Source organism: Eulemur rufifrons, chromosome 2, assembly GCF_041146395.1.
Source record: "Eulemur rufifrons isolate Redbay chromosome 2, OSU_ERuf_1, whole genome shotgun sequence".
In the NCBI taxonomy this organism is placed as follows: Eukaryota; Metazoa; Chordata; class Mammalia; order Primates; family Lemuridae; genus Eulemur; species Eulemur rufifrons.
In genome coordinates, this window is record NC_090984.1 from 8,139,903 (window position 1) to 8,158,363 (window position 18,461).

General features: G+C 43.8%; 1 pseudogene; it reads right to left on the bottom strand.

Annotated features, from left to right (window-relative positions):
- Window positions 1-2,073: 2,073 nt before the first annotated feature.
- LOC138394011 (protein ENTREP3 pseudogene) lies at window positions 2,074-3,448 on the bottom strand (annotated as a pseudogene).
- Between the last annotated feature and the right edge of the window lie 15,013 nt (window positions 3,449-18,461).

The window sequence follows — 18,461 nt, forward strand, 5'->3', positions numbered from 1 at the left end:
TGCTCATTTCACCATATCTGCCTTTCTGTTAGGGAGAAGTTTGCCCAAAAAAGGAACATTAAAAAATCATTTAATGATTGGGGGTTACTAATGAGAGGAAGATAAGAACAAACTAGAAGTCCTATCATATGCATCTGAGAGAAATACACAAATAATATTTAGGTACTATTAGTTGTGTAAAAACTTAGCCAGGTGTGGTGCTGCCCAGCTGTTGTCCCACCTACTCAGGAGGGTGAGGCAGGAGGATTGCTTTAGCCCTAAACATAGGAGCCAACCTGGGCAACATAGGGAGAACTTGTGTGCTTAAAAAAATTAAATTAAATTAAATAAATAAAATTTGAGGCTTTGAGGCTGGAAGTTTCTATTTTAGGACATTAAAGAAAATTTTCTATTAAAAGAGATCAGGCCAGGTGTGGTAGCCTGCAATCCTAGCACTCTGGGAGGGCGAGGGAGGAGGATCACTTGAGGTCAGGAGTTCAAGACAAGCCTGAGCAAGAGCAAGACCCTCTCTCTACTAAAAATAGAAAAATTAGCCAGGCATCTTGGTCTGTGTCTATAGTCCCAGCTACTCGAGAGGCTAATGCAGGAGGATCACTTGAGCCCAGGGGTTCGAGCAAGCAGTAAGCTATGATGATACCACTGCACTCTACTCAGGGCAACAGAGACTCTGTCTCAAAAATAAAAATAAAAAATAAAGAGATCAGACATAATACTGAGAGAGGGAATTGTATACAAAATACTGTGTACGCAACAGCCAACCACTTCCCATGGGGTATTATTGAATAGGAACTTTAGCTTTGGGTTTTAATAAAGGTCTTTCTGAAGCAGTGGATTTGACTATACTGTCTCCTTTAGTCCTCTATTTCAGTTTCTTAAAACGATGGCCTGCCATTTAGGTGTTGGGCTTTTATTTATTAGAAAACAGGTTGTTCTGACATATATACATATATTTATTTCATATTTTTAAAGAGGGTGTCTCATTACACTGCCCAGGTTGGACTCAAACTCATGATTTCACCTCACCTCAGCCTCTTGAGTAGCTGGAACTACCTTTTTCAGCTAATCAGTATTTTTTTTTTTTTTCTTTTTTTGAGACAGAGTCTCACTCTCACACCAGGTAGAGTGCAGTGGCATCATCCTAGCTCACTGCAACCTCAAACTCCTGGGCTCCAGCGGTCCTCCCACCTCGGCCTCCCATAATGCTAGGATTGCAGGCATGAGACACCGAGCCCGGCCTAACCAGTATTTTTTTTTTTTAATTAAGCAACAGTGTCTCGCTCTGTTGCCCAGGCTGGAGTATAGTGGCTTCATTAAAGCTCACTGTAACCTTTAATTCATGGGCTCAAATAATCCACCCACCATAGCCTCCCAAGTACCTGAGACTACAGGGGAAAGCAACCATGCCTGGCTTTTTTTTTTTTTTTAGTTTTTATAGAGATGGGGCCTTGCTATGCTGCCCAGGTTGGTCTCGAACTCCTGTCCTCAAGTGAACCTCCCACCTTGGCCTCCTAGAGTGCCGGAATTAGAGGTGGAATTAGAGGTGTGAGTCACTGCTTCCTGCCTAGCCTATATATTTTTTGATGACAGAACTACCTAAGGCCTTACTGGAGTTACAAGGCCTAATACTAAAACCAGAGAAGGACACAACAACAAAAAACTACTACAGACCAATATCCTTGATGAACACTGACACAAATAGCCACAACAAAATGCTAGAAAATGGAATGCACAACACATTACAAAGATGATACACCATGATGAAGTGGGTTTTACACCAGGGATGCAAGGATGGTTCAACATAAGTAAATCAATAAATGAGATAAATCATATAAACAGAATTAAGGATGAAAACCATATCATCATTTCAATAGATGCAGAAAATGCGTTCGATAAACAATTCAGCACCCTTTCATGATAATGATCCTCAACAAACTAGGCATATTAGCAACATACCTCAAAATAATAAAGACCACATATGACAAACCCACAGCCAACATCACACTTAAAGGGAGAAGTTAAAAGCATTCCCCCCAAAGAATGGGAATACGACAATGACGCCCACTTTTAGCACTCTCATTCAACATGATACTGAGGGGCTCGGGTGGGAGGGATCACAGCTGGGCATGGGCCACACCTGGGCCGCTGCCTCCATGGGGGGACCCTCCTCCTTGGCTCAGGGGAGTTGGGTCCCACCCAGGGTGGCCAGCCCTCCAGCTGGTGGCAGCTGCAGGAAGCTGTGGGGGCACCCAGGGAGGGTGGGGCCCCGAAGGCAGAGCAGGAATAGGAGTGGGCAGCCTGTGGGGGCTGTTGTGGCAGGGGGCTGTCCTCAAAGGGGCCTGTAGGCCACAGTCCAGGCTGAGGCAGTAGCCCGGGCTGCTACGTTGGATAGAGCGGAAGAGCATGTCGTCAACAGAAGCAAACAGAGCCCTGCAGCTCCGGCAGGTGCGAGTCCTTTGACAGGCTGGAGCCCCTGGGATGTTGCCCTTAGCTCACAGCACCAGAGGCCACTGTCCACAGACACATCTACAGTGGAGGCCACGGGCTCACAGGTGCAAGAGCCATCATGAAGCTGAGGATCAAAGAGAGTGGCCTGGCTGTGTCCTCGCTGCCCCATGACAGCCTCATAAGAAGCGGGGCAGTCAATAGGGCGCGAGGGCACTGGGCTGTCCACGGAGCCATTGCACGTGATGCTCCGTGTATCTGATTCTGAGCTGCAGGTGTACTCTGCGGGACAGTAGGGTAGTGGGCACACAGGCAGTACAAATTCTTCCAGGTCCAGCAACTAGGAGCTGGGTAGCAGTGTAGGAGGGGGGCCAGGGCGAGGCCGTGCAGCCCAGAGGCCCCAGGGGGCCCGAGACCGAGGCTCAGGAGCCAGTGTATGCATGAGGTCCCAAGAGAAGATGTGGATGCAGCAGATGACAGCAGAGAGGGGACAGATTATGGCGGCACATGTGGTGAGCCTGCAGACGCCCAACAGCAAGTTCTTGAGGGCCCCTCGGCTTCATCATAGGGGGAGTTAGGGGCAACTTTCAGTTCCTGCCCTGACTCTGGATAGGGCTGGAGCAGGGGAACAGACCTTTCCTTCCATGGAGCATTCTCCAGAGTCTCAGGCCAGCTGAGCATTCTTACAGGAGAGAACAGAGCCAGCCATACTAAGCGTGACACAGGGCACCAAAAATAAGGAAAAGGAAGCCACTAGAGTGAATGGCTGCTTCCAGGACACAGTGCCAACCCCCCAAAGATGGGCAAGACCTCTTGACACTCTCGGGGGGGTGGTGATGGAGGAGGCCACCCTGCTGAAGGTGATCACCAGGATGCCCAGGTGCGGGGCCAGCCCCAGCCTGAGCAGGGCCTGGAGCCAGGGTCTGTGGAGGGGGAGATGGGGAAGGCCCCGGGTGCTGGGCCGGCAGGTCAGATAGCAGCTGAAGTCACCAGGTGAGGGCACCATGCCTGCTGCCCAGGTTGCCTGAGAGTCATTCGGCACCCTCTGGTGCTTAGGAGCATCTCAGAGGCACCCAAGGCCCCTTTCTCCTCTCCACCCTCCTTGCTCTATAGACCACTTAACTGAGTCCCCTGAGGCATGGCCTGGATGCCAGCTGGGGCAGGGCCCAAGTAAGGGGCATCACAGAGGGACACTGGGGTGCTTCCTCCCCACCACGGGCATTAGATGGGCACCGTGCCCAGGGCAGTGATGAGGACGTGGAAACAGTGGCTCAATCGCGTCTCCCTGGGGAAGAGGGATGACGAGAAGGGCTGGTCCTGCAGGGAGGAGAGGGTGCAGTCTGGAGCCCAGTAAAGGGAGAAGGATGGAAAGAGATCTAGAGAAGAAGGGAGGGATTGGTGCCTCCAGAGGCGAGGTCGGTTTGTCCACTGGGTGTCCAGTGGGGTCTGGGGCCACCTGGTGGAGAGAGGCTGTGGTGCCACTGTCTCCTGGGTCACCTGCCCAGCTCCCCTCCCCACCATGCTCTGCTCCCCCAGCTCGAGCTGCAGCAGGTCTGGGACTCAATATGATGTTATATTTGAAAAACAATTTCAGTAAAGTTTCAGGATGCAAAATCAATGTACAGAAATCACTAGCATTTCTATATATAAATAACCTGGCCAAGAACCAAGTCAAGAAGGCAATCCTATTTACAATAAAAAAAAAATCTCTAGGAATATATTTAGCCAAGGAGTTAAAGATCTCTACAAGGAAAACTATGAAGCACTGATGAAAGAAATCGTAGATGACACAAACAAAAGGAAAAACATCCCATGTTCATGGGCTGGAAGAAATAATATAATGAGAATGATCGTACTGCCCAAAGCAATCTACAGGTTCAATGCAATCCCTATGAACAAATCAGAAAAAAAAATACCTTGTGTAAGACAAAATCAGAACGTTTTCAGAAGTTGCAGGCAAATGTTGTGACTTCACAGGAAGGAATGTTTTCTTATCTAGGAAAATAAAAAAGTCTCCAAGGAAAAGATGGACAAACTCAATTCTATTGAAATGAAGAAGAATCCATCAAAAGGTAGAATGATATTAAAAGATAAACTGGGCCGGGCGTGGTGGCTCACGCCTGTAATCCTAGCACTCTGGGAGGCCGAGGCGGGTGGATCGCTCAAGGTCAGGAGTTCGAGGCCAGCCTGAGCAAGAGCGAGACTCCGTCTCTACTAAAAATAGAAAAAAATTATATGGACAACTAAAAATATATATATAGAAAAATTAGCCGGGCATAGTGGTGCATGCCTGTAGTCCCAGCTACTTGGGAGGCTGAGGCAAGAGGATCGCTTGAGCTCAGGAGTTTGAGGTTGCTGTGAGCTAGGCTGACGCCACGGCACTCACTCTAGCCTGGGCAACAAAGTGAGACTCTGTCTCAAAAAAAAAAAAAAAAAAGATAAACTGCAAGAAAATATTTCTGAAAGAAAATATTTACTGACCCTAGTAATGAAAAAGAAATAGTGTTCAGAATATGTTAAAAAAAAAAACAAACCTGCAAACGAGTTAAATGTGAGAAAATGACTGGAAACTATTTCACAGAAGATGAATGATCACATAGGAAAAATGCTCAAACAACAGCAACCAGTATAAAGCAATAAGTATTCACAAAGATATTCTGTTTAACACCAGCTGGGCAGAAAGAAATGAGTTTGATAATTTCAAGTGTTGGTAAATCACAAGAATGAACACACATGCGTGAAAGGAGAGAATATTAATGTATACATACTTTATTGGCACTTCCCACTAAATTTGAATTTATCAACATAGCAGTTTTATCCCAATGGGGAAAAAAATTCATGTTGCATTCACACCTTGGGACAAAAACAAGAATGATATTGTCAACAAGATCAAAAAATTAAAGTTGAAACAACCCAAGTCCCATGAGCAGTGCAATGGGTGAGTAAACCGGGTGACTCGGGACTTCAGATGGCAGCATGTTTGCAACAAACTGACCCAAGGAAACCAGAAATAAAGTGTATCCAGATAATATTAATGGCATATATATAGCAACATTGTTACTGAAAACTCAAAAGAGACAAAACTCTACATGGTGATAAAGAGATAATAAAGCTGTAAAGGATAACAGCAGATTCCACTAGTAAGATGCTTTGCTTAAAAAAAACAAAAACAAAAAAATGAATCACAACTTTGACCAAAGGGTGCCAGAGGGAAGGATACCAGGGAGGCACACCAGAACTGCCAAGGTCTATTGATTTCCCTGGGTGGTATGAACCTGGGTGTTTACATTCTTATTATTTCATCTTAGTTGGCATCAAACAATTTATGATTGCAAGAACTCTATTTTGTTCTTCAGACCTTAACACACAATTTACTCAGGTTCCAACGTAATAAATAAAATTCTTACACTGAAATCATGGAACACAATTCTTAAATGCTCGAGGAAAAAGCAATTATATGGCAGCAAGATTCTACAAAGGAAAGCAAAGGGATGCAGCTCAGGCAGGCAGCCTGCATCACCCCCAGTTCACAAGGGACCCCACACTCCCATAGGTCAGCACATTCCCAAGCTTGGGGCCCACCTGACCCTGCAGATGGAGCCCAGGGTGGCTCACTCCAAAGCAGTGCCTCAGGGAAATCTGAGCAGCCAGAAAACTGAATTCCATGGAAAAACCACAAATTGTACCCCATAAACCAGCCATGCATACAAAATGTAAACCTGTCACATTTCTTTGTTTTTTGGCTATATAAGCAAGAACTCATAACTTCAGAGCACTGAGCCCATTTCTATGGAGACTGTATTTTCCCAAATGGCCATTCCCAGCTTTTCACTTGAGTAAAGTCTTTAAAACTGGAATCTGATCCTTTGGACTATTTGAGGTTGACAAGTCCAAATAAGGCAACTACAGAACTGTAACCAATCAAGTATTTAACCTGGTTTGGCTCCTCATGCACCTTATAGAGTCTTTCCTTCAAGCTGTAAACTACGAATAAAATCCTAAGCTCCTCCAGCTGTCCCAATGCACCCCTCTTGGGACACCATGAAAACCTTAAAAGTGAGTTTCATTTCCTAATAGGAAGGGAAGTGGCACACACCTTGTTAGACCAGCCCCTCCCCCTCATGGAATTTAGACACAATTTCCATTATTAATCTTAAAAGAGAGATAACATGACTGACAAAGCAAAGTTCTGGTAATAAAATACCAAATTATAAACAAGACCTAAGGCCAGCAAGGCAAGGTTTAAGTCAGGCGTTACAAGCCATAAAACCTAAACAGGCTTTTTTTTTTTTTTTTTTTTTTGATATCCCGTCACAGACAACACACCCCCTGATTTTAACTTAAGCATTCCTTCCTAGAGTCCAAATTTTTAGACAAAGATTAGCACTCTCAACCAATTGGCAATTAAAGAATCTCTAAACCCACCTATTACTAGTAAGCCCCCGCTTTGGGATGTCCTGCCTGTTCAGCCCAACCAATGTATACCTTCTATGCATTCATTTTTTATTTTATCTGCACTTTCTGTCTCTCTGAAATGTGTATGAGCAGACTGTAATCCACCGCCCCCGGAGCATTCGTTCAAGGGTTCTTGGGTTTCTGTCACTCATTTTCTGCTCAGAATAAACTTATTTATTTTAGAGAGTTTAGGTTTTTTCCTTTAACAATCCACGAGGCCTCACTTTAAACAGAAGGGAGAGACTGGGGACCCACACACTGACTCGGGACCCTCCCCCGATGACTCTCCCGCCGTCACCGCACAATCTGGGGACACGCGTGGCTGCGGCCGCGGAGCTGCCCGGAGAGGGCCCCGGGCCGAGGTCGCCGCGCAGGGACGGGACAGAAGGCCCCGGGGGGACCGAGGGCCGAGCTGCGCCCGCGGCGACTCGGGTCCGCAGACTCGGGAGCGGACCGCGGGGAGATCCGGGTCCCGCCACAGCCGGTTCCAAACAGCCTCCGCTCCGCGTCTGGAGGCGCCGGGCCCCGCACACTCACCATTTCCCGGCTCCGCGGGGTCCCAGCGTCCTCCCCACGGCTCCAGAGACGAGTCCAGGTCCCAGTGTAGGTGACGGCGCGACAGAATCTGTGGCGCAGGCAACTGGGGCCTTTCCGAAGAGCGAAGAGGCGACCCCGAGCGCTGCCGGCGCGACCCACGGGGAGTGGAGAGAGGTTAAAGGTCGCCTCCTTCCCGCGGCGCGTTTGAAAAGACCTAAGCCAGGCCCCGCCCCAGGGCCCCTGATTGGATGTGGCGTCAGGCCCCGCCCCCTGAGGCCTGAGTGACAGGCGAAGCGAAGGGAACCGTGGACCTGCGGAGCCAGACCTGACAGGTGCTACCCACAGCCTCTCTCAAAGCCGGCTCCCTCCCTGCGCCCTGCTCACAGGGTATTTCCATTTCAGCCCAAGCGGCTCCACATCGCTGAAAGGGGCTCTGTCGTCGTCCACACTCAATGGCTGTTCCTGCTTCTTCTTCCTGGCTGGGGTCACAAGTGTGAGCAGGAAATTCCCGACTCAGTGTCCAGTGGAGCGATCCTGTCACCTCAGAGCAGAAGAGCCCAGACCAGGCCAAGCAAGACAGGAACTGCAGGGAGGGCCTGATGTCCTCCAGGGGTCACGAATTTGGGAGTAGGCATAGCAAAGGCTTCCTCACACACTCCTCTGACCTAGTGGAAACGCTCCCTCCTTCCAGTCCTTCATTTTCACCTATAGGAAAACTCACCTGGGGTTAGTTTAAGCTTCTGACCTAAATAAACTGTCACATTCATAAACCCTTTCTCCAGGATACAAGCCAAACAATTCTTTATCTGAGCCTGACTTTCACAGATATTCTTCATATATAGAAATTACACTGTGAACTAAAATAATATCTTAAGCACCCCCCCAGAGTTGACTGAATTGATCCCCTCTTGTCTAAAGGAACCCCAGAAATACCCTAAAGCTGAGTTAACTGCTGGCCATGAGGAGGGAGGTCAGACATGCCTGGTCATGCCCCCTTTCCTTCTTGGAGATATCCCTTGGCTATATGTCCTGTATATATGCAGTGGCTTGTCCCTGATCAACAGACTTCCTTATCTTAAAACATTCAAATCCTTGGATGGGCATGGTGGCTCATGCTTGTAATCCTAGCACTCTGGGAGGCCAAGTGGGGGGAATGCTTCAGGTCAGGAGTTCAAGACCAACCTGAGCAAGAACAAGACTCCGTCTCTACCAAAAATACAAAAAAAAAAAAAAAAAAAAAAAAAAGCTAGGTGTGGAGGCGTGTGCCTCTAGTCCCAGTTACTCGGGAGGCTGAGGCAGGAGGATCACTTGAGCCCAGGAGTTTGAGGTTGCAGTGAGCTATGATCAAGCCACTGCACTCTACCTGTGGCAACATAGTGAGACTCTGTCTCAAAAAAAAAAAAAAAAAAAAAAAAAAGTCCAAGCCTTTAGCCTAGCCAAAACTTCATTTCTTTAACCAATTGCAAATCAAAGAATCTTTAAACTCACCTATAACCTATTATCCCCTGCTTTGAATGGCCTGCCTTTTGGGCCAAACCAATGTAGTCCTTCCCTGTATTGATTTATAACTTTACTTGTATTAATAATTTGTGTCTCCCTAAAATGTATAAAACCAAACTGTAACCCAGCTATGGAGCGATCACTTGTGCAAGCCTTCTTGGGCATGGCTCTCTGGGCCATGGTCACACCTATTTGCCTCACAATAAATCTCTTTAAATTATTTTACAGAGTTTAGGTTTTTTTTCCTTTAACAGGCTCAAAGGCCATCTCATCTTTCTTTGCTTACTGAGCCTCTTGTAAAGAGAAGGGGTAAAGAGGGTTGGTGACAGAAAGCAAGCTCTGTGCAAGTTATCATGACTTGCTCAATGGTTATCAGCAAACAGTAGGTGGTCTGGTGGATCTTGTCATCAGCAGTCTGTGGTCATCAGTTCCAGACTCTGGATCACTTTTCCTACAATATAGTTTTCTAATCTGGTGTCCAGCAGCTGTGTAAGCAGGTTTTTGCTAAACTTTTAAGACAGAACAAGCTGAAAGCATGCCTACTGGAAGCAAAATAGCTTCCCTTTAGCTAGCTGAAAGTTAGTCTGAAGGGCCTTGAGAGTGTGCTTACATTAGGGCCTGGCTAGGTTATGGGGACAGGCCAGAGAGTTTGTGAGGCAAATCTGGGTGTGTTGAGGGGGCCCAGGGCTACTAGGGCTAGTCACGGAGTTGGGGACGATTTGGAGGGAAGAATTGAAAGTAGGGTGGGTGCTCAGCCCAGAAGGGGGAGCCAAGAGTTAAGGGACTGCAGTAGATATGTTGCGGGTGTGTGCCCTGTCATCCAGAAATAACGGAGAGGATCAGAATCCAGTTTTAAAGAGTTTATTCAAGAGAAAGGCTGGCACAGGTGATTTAGGAAAACAGACTCCAGAGAAATGGCCTCACTGCCCCAAAGTTAAGTTAAATTATTTGTTATATAAGCAAAAACAAAGAAATTTAAGAGGATCAAAAACTTTTCTAAGGGCTGGGCGCGGTGGCTCGTGCCTGTAATCCTAGCACTCTGGGAGGCCGAGGCGGGCAGATTGTTTGAGCTCAGGAGTTTGAGACCAGCCTGAGCAAGAGCAAGACCCCGTCTCTACTAAAAATAGAAAGAAATGATCTGGACACCTAAAAATATATATAGAAAAAATTAGCTGGGCATGGTGGCACATGCCTGTAGTCCCAGCTACTTGGGAGGCTGAGGCAGAAGGATTGCTTGAGCCCAGGAGTTTGAGGTTGCTGTAAGCTAGGCTGATGCCACAGCACTCTAGCCTGGGCAACAGAGTGAGACTCTGTCTCAAAAAAAAAAAAAAAAAAAAAAAAATTTTTTTCTTTCTATACAAGACTGATTTATGAGTTGTAACTATTTAAAGTTTTTTTCCTTTTCTGTGGTGCTCATTTTATTTCATTTCAGCTGCTTTCATTTCCTTCTGAATTTAAAAGAATATATTTAGTAATCAATCTTTGTGTGTGTGGCAAGGTCTCTCTCTGTTGCAAAGGCTGTGGTACAGTGACATCATCATAGTTCACTGCAACCTCAAATTCCTGGGCTCAAGCAATCCTCCTGCTTCAGCTTCCCGCCTCACCCTCCCTAGTAGCTGGAATTAGAGGCACACGCCACCATACCCAGTTAATTTTTCTATTTTTTGTAGAGATGGGGTTCTCACTATTGCCCAGGATGGTCTCAAACTCCTAGCCTCAAGCAATACTCCTCCTTGGGCCTCCCAGAGTGCTAGGAGTACAGGCATGACCCACCATGCCTGGCCATACACATCATAATATTAACTCATGATATCAAAAGAATAACTTAGTATCATTGTAAACTTGATCTCATCCATGATGGCAAGAGGGTATTTTAGTATATCTTGCAAAGAAAATAACATTTGTTAGTATAAAAGTTTTCAAAAATTTGTTAAAAACTGTTAAGAAACTTCCTAAGAAACATGTATAGAAATCTTGGTGGCCAAAAACAAATATGTACTGTTTTTAATCACATATAATGAAACATAATTAAATATGAATGGAGTCAGTAGATTCAGCTGTGAATAACAGGAAACACTAAAAGTTTCCTGAAAAGAAAAAGGTGCTCATTCTCACATGAAAGTTCTGGGTGAGACTAGTCACTGCACAATGCAGCAGAGGAACAAGTTCCCATCCAGTTGATTTTGAGGGCAGCATGGTAGCTGTCATGCTGAATCAGGAACAGAGTCATAACCGGTAGAAAAAAGGTGCTTGCAATACAAATTAGACCATCTACCACTACATCGATAGATTAGGAGAACTGAGCACCAGAGAACACCCCACTTATGATAGTTGGAATTCTCTGCTGAAGACATTACAATGCCTGAAAGAAAGTCAAACAGCTAATGAATCTTTAATGTGGAGCTTCTGGAGACATCTTTGGAAATCTGCACCTCTGAGAAAAATAACAGTCAAGTGATTGTGAGGATATTGTTGAAAGGCAAGCTAAGGAATCAGGAAAATGGGCTGGAAGCAGGTGTCCCCATAGCCGATTTGAATCTATATGTCTCCCTGTATGGTTACTCCAAAACATGACTGATGCCTTCCTCACATTTGCCTTCAAAATCTCTAGAACATAAACTATTGGACAAATGTATCATGGAATCATGCAACTCAAACTCTACATTTTTTTTTTTTTTTTTTTTTTTGAGACAGAGTCCCACTCTGTTGCCCGGGCTAGAGTGCCGTGGCGTCAGCCTAGCTCACAGCAACCTCAAACTCCTGGGCTCAAGCGATCCTCCTGCCTCAGCCTCCCGAGTAGCTGGGACTACAGGCATGCACCACTATGCCCGGCTAATTTTTTCTATATATATTTTTAGCTGTCCATATAATTTCTTTCTATTTTTAGTAGAGATGGGGTCTCGCTCTTGCTCAGGCTGGTCTCGAACTCCTGAGCTCAAACGATCCGCCCACCTTGGCCTCCCAGAGTGCTAGGATTACAGGCGTGAGCCACTGCGCCCGGCCTCAAACTCTACATTTTATTGTGCTATCACAGGTCTCTCCCCTCAACTCCAAAGGCAATTACCTCATAGGGTCTTTCTCCACTCCCCTTTCCTGTGCTTGAAAGGAACTATGACAATCAAATGCTTTCCCAATTCCTTACATAACTCAGATTTCTCTCATATATTTATAGTATGGCTTCTTTGATGTCTTCGATAGGCACTGGAATAAATGAAGGCTTTCCCACATTCTTTACATTCATAGGGCTTCTCTCCAGCGTGAACTCTTTCATATATATGAAGGTATGTGGAACATGTGAAGGCTTTACCACAATGGTTACATTCATAGTTTTTCTCTCTAGTGTGAGTCCTTTTATGATATTGCAATGAACTGAGACAATGGAAGGCTTTTCCACATTGTTTACATCCATGGGGCTTCTCTCCAGCGTGAGTCCTTCCATGTATTTGAATATACTCGGCAGACCTGAAGGCTTCACCACATTGCTTACATTCCTAGGGCTTCTCTTCAGTGTGACTTCTTTCATGTCTTTGAAATGAACTGGGAGGATAAAAGGCTTTCCACATACTTTACATTTGTGAGGTCTGTCTCCACTGTGCATTCTCATGTGACACTGAATGCTCCTCCACTGAGAACATGCTTTCCCACATTGCTTGCTTCATAGGGTTTTTCTCCAGTGTGTGTCCTTTCATGTCTATGAACAGAACTGGGACAACTGAATGTTTTCCCACATTCCTTACATTCATATGGCTTCTCTCCTGTGTGAGTCCTTTCATGTCTACGAAAAGAAGTGAAAAAATCAAATGCTTTCTGACATTTCTTACATTCATATGGCTTGTCTCCAGTGTGAGTTCTTTCATGTGGTTGAAGGGAACTGGAGCAATGGAAAGCTTTCCCACATTGTTTACATTTATATGGCTTCTCTCCGGTGTGAATTCTTTCATGTTTATGATATAAACTGAGAAATGAAAAGGCTTTTCCACAAAACCTACATTTATGAGGTCCATCTCCATTGTGCATTACCATGTGTCTTCCAAAGCATGTGAGAGAAAGGAAGGTTTTTCCACATTTTGTACAATCATAGGGTTTCTTTCCAGTGGGTGGAAAGGAGTCATTTGTTCGAAAGGGGTCATGATAACCGAGGGTTTTCTCACATTGCTGATATGTACATAGCTTATTTCCAAATTCCTTGTAGTGAAACGGTTTGTGTCCCATTCTACCTCCGACGTGCCTGTGAAGGAATGAATGACCACTGGAGACTTCTACACACACACTGCTTTCACATGGTTTACTCCAGGAGGACTCTTCCTATTCAGCGTGTGATCTGAACTCTGGCTCAAAGTTTCTCCACACAAACTACCTTCTTTACTTTCAAACAGTCCCTTTCCCATAAGACTTCTGTAAAAAAATGAGAAGCTCATCATTAAGACTTTATTATAAATGACTTTTTATTTATTAATAAGTATTATACTTGCATTTTTAACATTGTTACTGAAATTGTAGGCTTTCTGTCCTGTCTGAATTTTTCCAATGTGAATGGACCACTTGCTCTGCAAGATGGCTAGTCCATATCAATCATAAAAAAATATTCACATGAGGTTTATTAATACTTTCTCAAAGTAAACTATTTTACAAATGCCAAAAACCTGTGTCAAATTTAAGTATAGTATTTTAGAGAAAATTTTCTAGGAATAAATAAATTTGATGCTTGGCTTATTTTGTTTGCTTGTTTTTAACATTTCCTAACATTCTAAGATTCGAGAGACATTGCTTTGCCTTGTGAATACAAATTACCTTAGATTTCTCCTTGGATTTTTGTACTGATCTTCAATGTTCTGGTCTTTCCATTTTTTTCCTAAAATACAGACCCAGAAATATAGTTCTGAATTATTACTAAATTACGAAAAAATTATTAGATTCTATATTCACTGTACACTGCAGCTCCATGCCTGATTTACTTACCACAGTATGCCGGTCCATATTCCAAATCACGGAACAGCACTGAATAGCAAGAAACGCTTATTGTCTAATTCACTGAGTGAAGTAATAGTGTCGCCCTCACCTACAGAGGCCAGGTTCCTCAAAGTTTCCTGCATCACATCTCTGTATAGCCTCTTCTGGGAAGGATCCAGCAAAGCCCACTTCCCCAGAGTGAAGTTCACAGCCACATCCTCAAAGGCCACTGAGTCCTGAAACATCTCACATGTAGAGGAGGGCAGGCGAGACTTACAGCCCTGGGGACCTATACTCTGTTGCTAAGAAGTTCACATGATGCTGTGGACTTCAAACATTTATTCCATGACTTGGTCATGAGACTCCTATTCTCTGTCTATAGTCACTTCCTCCCACACACCAATTCTGATGCTACAATTGAACTATTTGGTAAATCAACAGCAGAACAGGAAATCATGTCTTGGTGAATCCAGGGAGAAAGATGTGCTGCCTGGGTCACCTATAATATCTCTTTGTACAGTGAATCTGAAGCTCCTATTGTAACAAAGATCTATGAATAATTAGTATAGAGAAAAAGGTTAGCATTAGCAATCCTGAGACCTCATAACTTTGAAAATGCTTACTCATAAAGTTTTTTTTTTTTTTTTTTTTCTGAGACAGCCTTGCTCTGTTGCCTGGACTAGAGTGCCATGGCGTCAAGCTCACAGCAACCTCAAACTCCTGGGCTTAAGCAATCTTTCTGCCTCAGCCTCCCAAGTAGCTGGGATTATAGGCATGTGCCACCATGCCTGGCTAATTTTTTTCTATATATATTTTTAGCTGTCCAGATCATTTCTTTCTGTTTTTTTAGTAGAGACAGGTCTCGCTCTTGCTCAGGCTGGTCTCCAGCTCCTGACCTTGAGTGATCCTCTCGCCTCGGCCTCCCAGAGTGCTAGGATTACAGGCTTGAGCCACCGTGCCCAGCCACTCATAGAGTTTTAACCTTGGATGGTACGTTGGACAGGACTCCACCAATCTATCAAATAAGAGAGTCATTCCTTACTGAAACAGAAACCCAGGAATACAAACTGTTGTGGGAAACAGTATTGAGGTAGGAAAACCAAAACTGTACTTGAAAAATTGCTGAAGGCTGAATGCAGACTAGGTTCATTTATTTATTTTCTTTTGTCATATATTGTCAATCCAGGCACAGACTAGGTTTAAAGTGAATAATTTTAGAGGGTCCAGTCTTCAAAAAAAGGAAGTAAAAGGGATAAAAAGTTTTGGTGAGGATGTTAAGAAACTGGAACTCAACAGAACGTAAAATGGCTCAGCCCCTACAGAATAAAATAGGATGGCTCCTCAAAAATCAATAAGAAAATTATCATATATTCCAGCAACCCACTTCCTGGTACATTTATGTTCAACTCAAAAGAATTGAAAGCAGAATCTTGAAGAAAAATATTTGAAAACCATTGTTCACATAGGCAAGAGGTGGATCAACCCAAGTGTCCATTGATGGAAGAATTGATAAACTGTGGTGTCCATGTGTCCATACACATACAGTGAGAAGTTCTTTTTTTTTTTTTTTTTTTTGAGACAGAGTCTCACTCTGTTGCCCAGGCTAGAGTGAGTGCCGTGGCGTCAGCCTAGCTCACAGCAACCTCAAACTCCTGAGCTCAAAGGATCCTCCTGTCTCAGCCTCCCGAGAGTAGCTGGGACTACAGGCATGCACCACCATGCCCGGCTAATTTTTTCTATATATATTTTTAGCTGTCCATATAATTTCTTTCTATTTTTAGTAGAGATGGGGTCTCACTCTTGCTCAGGCTGGTCTCGAACTCCTGAGCTCAAACGATCCGCCCACCTTGGCCTCCCAGAGTGCTAGGATTACAGGCGTGAGCCACCGCGCCCGGCCAAGAAGTTCTTGAGTCTTACAAACATCCTGTCCCATGCTACAACACACATGACACTTCAGAATGTGACAGCACCTATAAAAAGCCATATAGCAAAAGAAAAATACAATATCATTCATCTTAGATAATTTATATAAAGTCATTAAATGCAAAAAAACAGGAAGTGGAATGGTAGTTACCAAAGCCTGAGAGGAAGGGGAAATGGGGAGTGGTGTTCAATGGGTATAAAATTTGAACGTTACAAGGTGAAAAGTTGCAGATCAGTCCCACAACAAAATGAGTATGGTTAGCAAAACTCACTGTACACTCAAAAATGCTTAAGCTGGTGAATTTATCAGTGGGTTTTTTTGAGACAGTCTCATTTTGTTTCCCTGGGTGGTTTGCAGTGGTGTCACTGTAGCTCACTGCAAACTCAAACTCCTGGGCTCAAGGATCCTCTTAGATCCTCTTGCCTCAGCCTCCAGAGTATCTGGGACTACACGTGCTCACCACAAAGCCCTACCAATTTTTCTTTTAGTAGAGATGGGGTCTCACTCTTGATTGGGCTGGTCTTGAACTGCTGGACTCAAGCAATCCTCCCACCTTGCCCTCCCAGAGTGCTAGGATTACAGGTGTGAGTCACCGCGCCTGGCCCTATCAGTGGTTTTTTTTTTTTTACAATAATTAACATAATAAGTTATTGTCCCCAAAAAGCAAGCAAATTGATTAAAGGATAGAGAAAAAATATGAATAACATTTCTCAGAGATATACATAAATAGTCAATAAGCACATGAAAAGATGCTCAATATTACGAATTATTATGAATCATTAGGCAATGAGTATTTCACACATTGTACTTTCAACTAGTTATTCAGTGCTTTCTTGTTATGAAAAATATTTATATAAACAAAGTATAAAATTTTCAAATAGAGCCATAATTTGCTCTGTGGAAAGCCTTTTCAAAATATAGTACTGGAATATCTGGAATACAATATGCAAAGATATGAAGTAGACACAGAACATAAAAGTTTCAAAAAACGGAAAATGCAAAATTCAAAACTTCCAGAAGATAACACAGGTGAATATCAAGATGACCTTGTCTTAGCACTCTAGGAGGCCAAGGCAGGAGGATGGCTCAAGGTCAGGAGTTTGAGACCAGCCTGAGCAAGAGCGAGACCCCATCTCTACTAAAAATAGAAAGAAATTACCTGGACAACTAAAAATATATATAGAAAAAATTAGCTGGGCATGGTGGCGCACGCCTGTAATCCCAGCTACCCGGGAGGCTGAGGCAGAAGGATTGCTTGAGCCCAGGAGTTTGAGGTTGCTGTGAGCTAGGCTGATGCCACGGCACTCTAGCTAGGGCAACAGAGCGAGACTCTGTCTCAAAAAAATAAAAAAGATGACCTTGGATTTGGCAAGAAGTTTTCCTAAACAACAGCAAAAGCAAGATCTGTGAATGAGAAAACTGATAAATTGAACTTCATTCAAATGAAAACTTTGTTTTGCAAAATACATTGTTAATAGAATGACAGGGTGATCAACCCGTGTAAAAAATGAGCAAAAGCTCTGAAAATATACCTCCCCAAAGAAGACATAGGTATAGCAAACCAACAAGACAACATGTTTAACATTGCATGTCATTAGTGAAGGGCAAATTCAAACCACAATGAGGTCCCACCCAACCCAGTAGAGTGACTAAAATCCAAAAATCTGACACCACCCAATGCTGGCAAAAATGGGAAGCAACAGGAACTCTCATTCACTGTTGATGTGAATAGAAAACATTACAGTGACTTGGGAAGACAGTCTGGCAGGCTCTTAAGGTAAGCATGGTCTTAACAGTTGAGACAGCAATTGCACTCTGAGGTACTGACCTATAATAAGTTTCAATCTGATGTCCCCACCAAAGTCTTCAGACCAACACTTTTAGCAGTCTTATTCATAATGGGCAAAAACTGGAAATCAACAAAGAAGAGTCTTTTTTTTCTTTATTTAAAAAAAATGTTTTGGTTTTTTATTTATCTTTTTTTTTTTTTTTTTTTTTTTTTTTTTTTTGAGACAGAGTCTCTGTCTCTTGCCTGGAGTCTGTGTTTTCCCAAATGGCCATTCACAGCCTCTTGACTGAATAAAGTCTTTAAAGGGGACTGTGATACTTGACAAGTCCAAATAAGACAACTACATAATGTAATCAATCATTTAATCTGGATTGTCTCATCACGCACCTTATAAAGCCTTTCCTTCAAGATATAAACTAAGAATAAAATCCTAAGCCACCCAACTGACTGAGTGGAACCCCCTCTTGGCCAAAGGGACCGCAGAAAAACTTTAAAAATGAGTTCTCCATCTTGATGGCAAGGGAGACGACTTGTTATAATCCCTCCTGAGTTTAGACACAACTGACCAAAAATAATATTAAAATACAGATCACAAGACTGACAAAACAAAAATTCTCTGTGGCAATAAGATACCAAATTATAAACAAGATGTAAGGACAGACATGCAAGTCAGGCTCCATGAGCCATAAAACCTAAACAGGTTTGTTTGTTTTTAATGCTGGAGTGTGATCACATGACACGTAGCAAACCCACTCTTATTTTAACTTTCTAGTGACTCCAAATTTTTACACAAAGCTTAGCACTCTCAACCAATTGCCAACTAAAGAATCCCTAAACCCACCTATAACGTGCAAGTCCCTGCTT